Below are 7,409 nucleotides of genomic sequence, written 5' to 3'. Positions count from 1 at the left end.
TGGATCTTTCTTCTTCAAAGCAAAAAGATTTTATCTTCAAATACAAGAACTTTTCGTGGTTTTGATGGTTTTCAGCAAATGAACATATTTCAGCGAGCTGGAAGTTTTTTCCTTAATAGAGTAAGATTTTATCTTAAAATACAAGAACTTCTCGTGGTTCTTGTCAATTTTTGTTGGTTTTCATCTAATGAACTTATTTCAGTCAGCTAGATCTTTCTTCTTCAAAGCAAAAAGATTTTATCTTCAAATACAAGAACTTTTCGTGGTTTTGATGGTTTTCAGCAAATGAACATATTTCAGCGAGCTGGAAGTTTTTTCCTGAATAGAGTAAGATTTTATCTTAAAATACAAGAACTTTTCGTGGTTCTTGTCAATTTTTGTTGGTTTTCATCTAATGAACTTATTTCAGTCAGCTGGATCTTTCTTCTTCAAAGCAAAAAGATTTTATCTTCAAATACAAGAACTTTTCATGGTTTTGTTGGTTTTCAGCAAATGAACATATTTCAGCGAGCCAGAAGTTTTTTCTTTAATAGCGTAAGATATTATCTTAAAATACAAGAAGTTTTCGTGGTTCTTGTCAAATTTTGTTGGTTTTCATCTAATGAACTTATTTCAGTCAGCTAGATCTTTCTTCTTCAAAGCAAAAATATTTCATCTTCAAATACAAGAACTTTTCGTGGTTTTGATGGTTTTCAGCAAATGAACATATTTCAGCGAGCTGGAAGTTTTTTCCTTAATAGAGTAAGATTTTATCTTAAAATACAAGAACTTTTCGTGGCTCTTGTCAATTTTTGTTGGTTTTCATCTAATGAACTTATTTCAGTCAGCTGGATCTTTCTTCTTCAAAGCAAAAAGATTTTATCTTCAAATCCAAGAACTTTTCGTGGTTTTGTTGGTTTTCAGTAAATGAACATATTTCAGCGCGCCAGAAGTTTTTTCTTTAATAGCGTAAGATATTATCTTAAAATACAAGAAGTTTTCGTGGTTCTTGTCAAATTTTGTTGGTTTTCATCAAATGAACTTATTTCAGTCAGCTAGATCTTTCTTCTTCAAAGCAAAAAGATTTTATCTTCAAATACAAGAACCTTTCGTGGTTTTGATGGTTTTCAGCTAATGAACAGATTTCAGCGAGCTGGAAGTTTTTTCTTTAATAGCCTAAGATTTTATCTTAAAATACAAGAACTTTTCGTGGTTCTTGTCAATTTTTGTTGGTTTTCATCCAATGAACTTATTTCAGTCAGCTGGATCTTTCTTCTTCAAAGCAAAAAGATTTTATCTTCAAATACAAGAACTTTTCGTGGTTTTGATGGTTTTCAGCAAATGAACATATTTCAGCGAGCTGGAAGTTTTTTCCTTAATAGAGTAAGATTTTATCTTAAAATACAAGAACTTTCCGTGGTTCTTGTCAATTTTTGTTGGTTTTCATCTAATGAACTTATTTCAGTCAGCTGGATCTTTCTTCTTCAAAGCAAAAAGATTTTATCTTCAAATACAAGAACTTTTCGTGGTTTTGATGGTTTTCAGCAAATGAACATATTTCAGCGAGCTGGAAGTTTTTTCCTTAATAGAGTAAGATTTTATCTTAAAATACAAGAACTTTCCGTGGTTCTTGTCAATTTTTGTTGGTTTTCATCTAATGAACTTATTTCAGTCAGCCAGATCTTTGTTCTTCAAAGCAAAAAGATTTTATCTTCAAATACAAGAACTTTTCGTGGTTTTGATGGTTTTCAGCAAATGAACATATTTCAGCGAGCTGGAAGTTTTTTCCTTAATGCAGTAAGATATTATCTTAAAATACAAGAAGTTTTCGTGGTTCTTGTCAAATTTTGTTGGTTTTCATCTAATGAACTTATTTCAGTCAGCTAGATCTTTCTTCTTCAAAGCAAAAAGATTTTATCTTCAAATACAAGAACCTTTCGTGGTTTTGATGGTTTTCAGCTAATGAACAGATTTCAGCGAGCTGGAAGTTTTTTCTTTAATAGCCTAAGATTTTATCTTAAAATACAAGAACTTCTCGTGGTTCTTGTCAATTTTTGTTGGTTTTCATCTAATGAACTTATTTCAGTCAGCTAGATCTTTCTTCTTCAAAGCAAAAAGATTTTATCTTCAAATACAAGAACTTTTCGTGGTTTTGATGGTTTTCAGCAAATGAACATATTTCAGCGAGCTGGAAGTTTTTTCCTGAATAGAGTAAGATTTTATCTTAAAATACAAGAACTTTTCGTGGTTCTTGTCAATTTTTGTTGGTTTTCATCTAATGAACTTATTTCAGTCAGCTGGATCTTTCTTCTTCAAAGCAAAAAGATTTTATCTTCAAATACAAGAACTTTTCATGGTTTTGTTGGTTTTCAGCAAATGAACATATTTCAGCGAGCCAGAAGTTTTTTCTTTAATAGCGTAAGATATTATCTTAAAATACAAGAAGTTTTCGTGGTTCTTGTCAAATTTTGTTGGTTTTCATCTAATGAACTTATTTCAGTCAGCTAGATCTTTCTTCTTCAAAGCAAAAATATTTCATCTTCAAATACAAGAACTTTTCGTGGTTTTGATGGTTTTCAGCAAATGAACATATTTCAGCGAGCTGGAAGTTTTTTCCTTAATAGAGTAAGATTTTATCTTAAAATACAAGAACTTTTCGTGGCTCTTGTCAATTTTTGTTGGTTTTCATCTAATGAACTTATTTCAGTCAGCTGGATCTTTCTTCTTCAAAGCAAAAAGATTTTATCTTCAAATACAAGAACTTTTCGTGGTTTTGTTGGTTTTCAGTAAATGAACATATTTCAGCGCGCCAGAAGTTTTTTCTTTAATAGCGTAAGATATTATCTTAAAATACAAGAAGTTTTCGTGGTTCTTGTCAAATTTTGTTGGTTTTCATCAAATGAACTTATTTCAGTCAGCTAGATCTTTCTTCTTCAAAGCAGAAAGATTTTATCTTCAAATACAAGAACCTTTCGTGGTTTTGATGGTTTTCAGCTAATGAACAGATTTCAGCGAGCTGGAAGTTTTTTCTTTAATAGCCTAAGATTTTATCTTAAAATACAAGAACTTTTCGTGGTTCTTGTCAATTTTTGTTGGTTTTCATCCAATGAACTTATTTCAGTCAGCTGGATCTTTCTTCTTCAAAGCAAAAAGATTTTATCTTCAAATACAAGAACTTTTCGTGGTTTTGATGGTTTTCAGCAAATGAACATATTTCAGCGAGCTGGAAGTTTTTTCCTTAATAGAGTAAGATTTTATCTTAAAATACAAGAACTTTCCGTGGTTCTTGTCAATTTTTGTTGGTTTTCATCTAATGAACTTATTTCAGTCAGCTGGATCTTTCTTCTTCAAAGCAAAAAGATTTTATCTTCAAATGCAAGAACTTTTCGTGGTTTTGATGGTTTTCAGCAAATGAACATATTTCAGCGAGCTGGAAGTTTTTTCCTTAATAGAGTAAGATTTTATCTTAAAATACAAGAACTTTCCGTGGTTCTTGTCAATTTTTGTTGGTTTTCATCTCATGAACTTATTTCAGTCAGCCAGATCTTTGTTCTTCAAAGCAAAAAGATTTTATCTTCAAATACAAGAACTTTTCGTGGTTTTGATGGTTTTCAGCAAATGAACATATTTCAGCGAGCTGGAAGTTTTTTCCTTAATGCAGTAAGATTTTATCTTAAAATACAAGAACTTTTCGTGGTTCTTGTCAATTTTTGTTGGTTTTCATCTAATGAACTTATTTCAGTCAGCTAGATCTTTCTTCTTCAAAGCAAAAAGATTTTATCTTCAAATACAAGAACTTTTCGTGGTTTTGATGGTTTTCAGCAAATGAACATATTTCAGCGAGCTGGAAGTTTTTTCCTTAATAGAGTAAGATTTTATCTTAAAATACAAGAACTTTTCGTGGTTCTTGTCAATTTTTGTTGGTTTTCATCTAATGAACTTATTTCAGTCAGCTAGATCTTTCTTCTTCAAAGCAAAAAGATTTTATCTTCAAATACAAGAACTTTTCGTGGTTTTGATGGTTTTCAGCAAATGAACATATTTCAGCGAGCCAGAAGTTTTTTCTTTAATAGCGTAAGATATTATCTTAAAATACAAGAACTTTTCGTGGTTCTTGTCAATTTTTGTTGGTTTTCATCTCATGAACTTATTTCAGTCAGCTGGATCTTTCTTCTTCAAAGCAAAAAGATTTTATCTTCAAATACAAGAATTTTTCGTGGTTTTGTTGGTTTTCAGTAAATGAACATATTTCATCGCGCCAGAAGTTTTTTCTTTAATAGCGTAAGATATTATCTTAAAATACAAGAAGTTTTCGTGGTTCTTGTCAAATTTTGTTGGTTTTCATCTAATGAACTTATTTCAGTCAGCTAGATCTTTCTTCTTCAAAGCAAAAAGATTTTATCTTCAAATACAAGAACCTTTCGTGGTTTTGATGGTTTTCAGCTAATGAACAGATTTCAGCGAGCTGGAAGTTTTTTCTTTAATAGCCTAAGATTTTATCTTAAAATACAAGAACTTTTCGTGGTTCTTGTCAATTTTTGTTGGTTTTCATCCAATGAACTTATTTCAGTCAGCTGGATCTTTCTTCTTCAAAGCAAAAAGATTTTATCTTCAAATACAAGACCTTTTCGTGGTTTTGATGGTTTTCAGCAAATGAACATATTTCAGCGAGCTGGAAGTTTTTTCCTTAATAGAGTAAGATTTTATCTTAAAATACAAGAACTTCTCGTGGTTCTTGTCAATTTTTGTTGGTTTTCATCTAATGAACTTATTTCAGTCAGCTAGATCTTTCTTCTTCAAAGCAAAAAGATTTTATCTTCAAATACAAGAACTTTTCGTGGTTTTGATGGTTTTCAGCAAATGAACATATTTCAGCGAGCTGGAAGTTTTTTCTTTAATAGCGTAAGATATTATCTTAAAATACAAGAAGTTTTCGTGGTTCTTGTCAAATTTTGTTGGTTTTCATCTAATGAACTTATTTCAGTCAGCTAGATCTTTCTTCTTCAAAGCAAAAAGATTTTATCTTCAAATACAAGAACTTTTCGTGGTTTTGTTGGTTTTCAGCAAATGAACATATTTCAGCGAGCTGGGAGTTTTTTCTTTAATAGCGTAAGATTTTATCTTAAAATACAAGAACTTTTCGTGGTTCTTGTCAATTTTTGTTGGTTTTCATCTAATGAACTTATTTCAGTCAGCTAGATCTTTCTTCTTCAAAGCAAAAAGATTTTATCTTCAAATACAAGAACTTTTCGTGGTTTTGATGGTTTTCAGCAGATGAACATATTTCAGCGAGCTGGAAGTTTTTTCCTTGATAGAGTAAGATTTTATCTTAAAATACAAGAACTTTTCGTGGTTCCTGTCAATTTTTGTTGGTTTTCATCTAATGAACTTATTTCAGTCAGCTAGATCTTTCTTCAAAGCAAAAAGATTTTATCTTCAAATACAAGAACTTTTCGTGGTTTTGATGGTTTTCAGCAAATGAACATATTTCAGCGAGCTGGAAGTTTTTTAATTAATAGAGTAAGATTTTATCTTAAAATACAAGAACTTTTCGTGGTTCTTGTCAATTTTTGTTGGTTTTCATCTGATGAACTTATTTCAGTCAGCTGGATCTTTCTTCTTCAAAGCAAAAAGATTTTATCTTCAAATACAAGAACTTTTCGTGGTTTTGTTGGTTTTCAGTAAATGAACATATTTCAGCGAGCCAGAAGATTTTTCTTTAATAGCGTAAGATATTATCTTAAAATACAAGAAGTTTTCGTGGTTCTTGTCAAATTTTGTTGGTTTTCATCTAATGAACTTATTTCAGTCAGCTAGATCTTTCTTCTTCAAAGCAAAAAGATTTTATCTTCAAATACAAGAACTTTTCGTGGTTTTGATGGTTTTCAGCAAATGAACATATTTCAGCGAGCTGGAAGTTTTTTCCTTAATAGAGTAAGATTTTATCTTAAAATACAAGAACTTTTCGTGGTTCTTGTCAATTTTTGTTGGTTTTCATCTAATGAACTTATTTCAGTCAGCTGGATCTTTCTTCTTCAAAGCAAAAAGATTTTATCTTCAAATACAAGAACTTTTCGTGGTTTTGTTGGTTTTTAGTAAATGAACATATTTCAGCGCGCCAGAAGTTTTTTCTTTAATAGCGTAAGATATTATCTTAAAATACAAGAAGTTTTCGTGGTTCTTGTCAAATTTTGTTGGTTTTCATCGAATGAACTTATTTCAGTCAGCCAGATCTTTCTTCTTCAAAGCAAAAAGATTTTATCTTCAAATACAAGAACCTTTCGTGGTTTTGATGGTTTTCAGCTCATGAACAGATTTCAGCGAGCTGGAAGTTTTTTCTTTAATAGCCTAAGATTTTATCTTAAAATACAAGAACTTTTCGTGGTTCTTGTCAATTTTTGTTGGTTTTCATCCAATGAAATTATTTCAGTCAGCTGGATCTTTCTTCTTCAAAGCAAAAAGATTTTATCTTCAAATACAAGAACTTTTCATGGTTTTGATGGTTTTCAGCAAATGAACATATTTCAGCGAGCTGGATGTTTTTTCCTTAATAGAGTAAGATTTTATCTTAAAATACAAGAAATTTTCGTGGTTCTTGTCAATTTTTGTTGGTTTTCATCTAATGAACTTATTTCAGTCAGCTAGATCTTTCTTCTTCAAAGCAAAAAGATTTTATCTTCAAATACAAGAACTTTTCGTGGTTTTGATGGTTTTCAGCAAATGAACATATTTCAGCGAGCTGGAAGTTTTTTCCTTAATAGAGTAAGATTTTATCTTAAAATACAAGAACTTTTCGTGGTTCTTGTCAATTTTTGTTGGTTTTCATCTAATGAACTTATTTCAGTCAGCTAGATCTTTCTTCTTCAAAGCAAAAAGATTTTATCTTCAAATACAAGAACTTTTCGTGGTTTTGATGGTTTTCAGCAAATGAACATATTTCAGCGAGCTGGAAGTTTTTTAATTAATAGAGCAAGATTTTATCTTAAAATACAAGAACTTTTCGTGGTTCTTGTCAATTTTTGTTGGTTTTCATCTCATGAACTTATTTCAGTCAGCTAGATCTTTCTTCTTCAAAGCAAAAAGATTTCATCTTCAAATACAAGAACTTTTCGTGGTTTTGATGGTTTTCAGCAAATGAACATATTTCAGCGAGCTGGAAGTTTTTTCCTTAATAGAGTAAGATTTTATCTTAAAATACAAGAACTTTTCGTGGCTCTTGTCAATTTTTGTTGGTTTTCATCTGATGAACTTATTTCAGTCAGCTGGATCTTTCTTCTTCAAAGCAAAAAGATTTTATCTTCAAATACAAGAATTTTTCGTGGTTTTGTTGGTTTTCAGTAAATGAACATATTTCATCGCGCCAGAAGTTTTTTCTTTAATAGCGTAAGATATTATCTTAAAATACAAGAAGTTTTCGTGGTTCTTGTCAA

This window comes from Heptranchias perlo, unplaced genomic scaffold (genome assembly GCF_035084215.1).
Source record: "Heptranchias perlo isolate sHepPer1 unplaced genomic scaffold, sHepPer1.hap1 HAP1_SCAFFOLD_79, whole genome shotgun sequence".
Classification (NCBI taxonomy): domain Eukaryota; kingdom Metazoa; phylum Chordata; class Chondrichthyes; order Hexanchiformes; family Hexanchidae; genus Heptranchias; species Heptranchias perlo.
This window is presented reverse-complemented; position numbering follows the sequence as displayed.